We start from the raw sequence: 3518 nt of genomic DNA, 5'->3' as shown, positions 1-3518 counted from the left end.
GCTCAGTGCTGATGGGGGGTGGGATTCATTTTCTTCTGTGCTGAGCCACCGGTGGGAAAGCAGCCCTAGGAGCGTGCTAAATCGCGCCTGATGGGATGCCAGGGCTTGGAATTCAGCCTCCTGTTGGGGCTGTGCAAGTTTAGAGCCTCACTTAAGCTACAGAGTTTAAGGCAGCTGAAAGCACAAGTGCTGTTACCGCATGAACTGCTTGCGCTGCACCACAGTTTTTACAGCTCGGACTTAGGAAAAGCCGATTCCTCCATTTCATCGCTTCTGCACCCGGAGATGCCCACTGCAGCCGCAGCCTCCACAGAACGCCCCGAGGACGGCCGCCGCCGCGGAGTCAGAGAAGCTGCGTCCCAACCCGAAGGTCCGGGGCGCACCGTGGAGCTCAGTGCAACAGCACAAGCCGAGCGCGCGAACGCCGAGCCGTGCGTCTGTCACCGTGGTCATCGTGCTCATGGTTTTGCTTCAGGTTCATTAGAGAACTCGTGTTCCTTTAAAGGCTGCTCTCTTGTGTGCATCCCTTGACAGAATGGCAGGAGCAAATTTAACGCTGTTCCTTTAAGGAAACAAAAGCTACGTGAGAAGGCAGTTAAAGATTTTAGAAGTGTTTGATCATTCCCGTCTCATTCCTGGAGCTATTCGTGGCATCAGAAGAACGCGGCGCAGGCTAACGTGACGAACTAAATGCTGTCCAATCCAACAAGAAGCGGGCAGGACGAAGGAGGACGCTGCAACCAGTTATGGAGGCCAGGGTCAGGCAGCAGATGGTGAGTCTGTGATTCTTATTCCCGCTGCTGACTTAATTTACTTCCTTGCTACAAGCATTCTCACAGAATCACAGAATGTTTGGGGTGGGAAGGGACCCCCAGAGGTCACCCAGCCCAACCCCCCTGCAGGAGCAGGGACACCTTGAACCACATCAGGTTGCTCACAGCCCCGGCCAACCTGGCCTGGAATGTTCCCAGGGATGGGGCCTCCACCCCCTCTCGGGGCAACCCCTGCCAGGGTTTCACCACCCTCAGGGCAAAGAATTTCTTCCTTAGATCCAGTCTAAACCCACCCTGCTTCAGTTTAAAGCCATCCCCCCTTGTCCTGTCCCAGCTGGCCCTACTAAAAAGCTTGTCCCCCCCTTTCCTCTGGGCCCCCTTGAAGCCCTGACCGGCCGCACTCAGCTCTGCCCGCAGCCTTCTCTTCTCCAGGCTGAACACCCCCAACTCTCCCAGCCTGGCCTCAGAGCAGAGGGGCTCCAGCCCTCGGATCATTTTAGTAGCCCTCCTCTGGCCCTGCTCCAACAGCTCCATGTCCTCCTGGTGCTGAGGGCTCCAGAGCTGGACGCAGGGCTCCAAATTTTCCTGACTCTTACTTCCAAATCTTCTTCTTTTTAAGTCATCTTTCATCCCCTCACCACAAAGCCATTTCACTCTACCTTTCCACATGGTCACAATGTAGCCACTCACAGATAAAACAGGAATATTTAATTAAGAAGCTCCTGTTAGGACAAATTACGGATTGAAAAGTTTAAAAGAACACGCATCAAGAAAACACAACCCCACAGCTTTTTTCTCTTTACTGCATTTCGAAATGAAGTCATGAAATCTGAGCAGAGGAAATGGCTGACCTGCCGCGACTGCTAGGTCAGTATCCGTTAAGGATAACGTATTCCAATCAATTTTCACCGTTGGCTTTCTACAGGTGATAAACCCATTTCAAAAGAGAAGCATCTTCGTCGTTTGAAACTCGATAGCCTATCGTGTATCACGACAGCCCATGGCCTTCCGTATACCCCCCCACACAAGACACCGCTGCCTCCTATAGATCACCCATACTGCACCCCGGTGGGAGTTCAGCCTACAGGTACGCAAATAGCGGAGGGACAACTTACCCCGGTGACCAAGCACATCTGGATGGAAGGTGAGGGGGATGGAGGGTACGCGAGAGAGGAAGAGGAGGGACAGAGGGAGCGGGATGTGGTGGGCACTAGAATGTGCCAGAAGAGCCAGGCTTTCAAACTAACCTGCCCAGTAAGGCTGGACCTTAAAGCGGCCTGGGAAAACTGCGCTGAGAACTGAGCCTGGGCTCCACTTCTCCGTTAGGAAAGGCAGACCAGTGACCGGGCGTTTAGAAGTTGCTTCAACTGAGCAGGTTTGTCCAGCTGAAGGAGGAAAAAAAAAAAAAAAAGAGCAGCGGGTCACAAGGATTCAGGGCTGAAAGCACAAACCCTCAGGGCCAGAAGCCTTGTTAAATACCGAAACGCACGGATCAGGTGGTAAAACCTCACCAGTGACGGCCGCAGCGACTCCTGTGGAGAGCACAGACCTTGGGCTCAAAGCACACCGGCTACCGCTGCCCTTCTTCGAGGCATCCAGGCTCCCTCTTGCTGAAATTCCAGCTTAGGGCTTGGAATTAAGGTTAATCACCAGCTCTGAGAAGCAGACTTAAGTTTTGGGGGCTCTGCTCCGGGTGCCCCTTCCCACAAGCTCCCTGCCTCCATGTGCAGTGCCTCCCGCTATTCTTTACACTACATTTCAGAAAATTTCTGATGTGGCTTAAAAATCAGGGTTATTTTAGCAATGCCAACGGAATTTCCCTGTGAAAGAAGCCCAGCTTCTTATTTCATACCTCAGCGGAGTTGACCGCAATCTTTGATGTCCACAAAGCATCCAAACAGCAGGATTTAACCTCAAAATTCTCTGCCTTCAGGCCTGTGCTTCATTTGTCAGCTGCTGTCACTGATAGGTTTCCCTCTAGAAATGGGCTTTTTCTTCACCTGTGCAGCCTTCAGCAACAAGGTTTAAGCCACCTCCCCAGAGAACGAGAAACATTTTATTGGTGTATAACTTTTATTCTGAAACCAAACGCACATTGCTTTGACAAGCAAGAAGAAGAGACTCTGCAAAATACAGAATAAAATAAAGCAAAAAAAAAAAAAAATAAAAAAAAATAAAAAGAGGCGCTACCTTTTTTCTTCTTAGTCTGAGACCTGTCTCTGTGTACAACGTGGAAGGATGCTTCAGGAAATTGGGGAGCGAAGAGGCTTCCATTCAAGGTTTATCGACATTTTTCTTTTTAAAGGTAAACCAGAACCTAGCAGCAAAGTTGAGGCTTGGAGAGCTGCAGTCTCAGCTCAGCTCATCCTTGGTTTATGCACCAAGAGCCGGCCAGGACTTTGCTGGAATCAGGATTACAATTCTTTTTTTAAAACAGAAAGAAAAGTGACAACAATAAGGGAAGAACCTACACCCGATCCTTGTTAAAGGGAGTTTACCTCCTTATTTCAAGTCTCCTTCCCGATGCAGCTCGCCTTCCGTTCACATCTCCCCAGTTTCTCCCTCAGCCTCCGCTGCGTGCACCTACCCCTTCCGGGATGGCCTGTGTCAGGCAGAAATCTCTCTATTGTTTGTACCCGGTTCGCTCTCTAGCTGTTCAACGTTTTATTTCTTAAATGGGAGAGGCTGAGCAGCCCCTCCCTTTAACTCCACAGCCTGGGCATCCCCTCCCGTCCGGGGCCTCCT

This window comes from Egretta garzetta, unplaced genomic scaffold (genome assembly GCF_000687185.1).
Source record: "Egretta garzetta isolate BGI_Z169 unplaced genomic scaffold, ASM68718v1 scaffold804, whole genome shotgun sequence".
In the NCBI taxonomy this organism is placed as follows: domain Eukaryota; kingdom Metazoa; phylum Chordata; class Aves; order Pelecaniformes; family Ardeidae; genus Egretta; species Egretta garzetta.
This window is presented reverse-complemented; position numbering follows the sequence as displayed.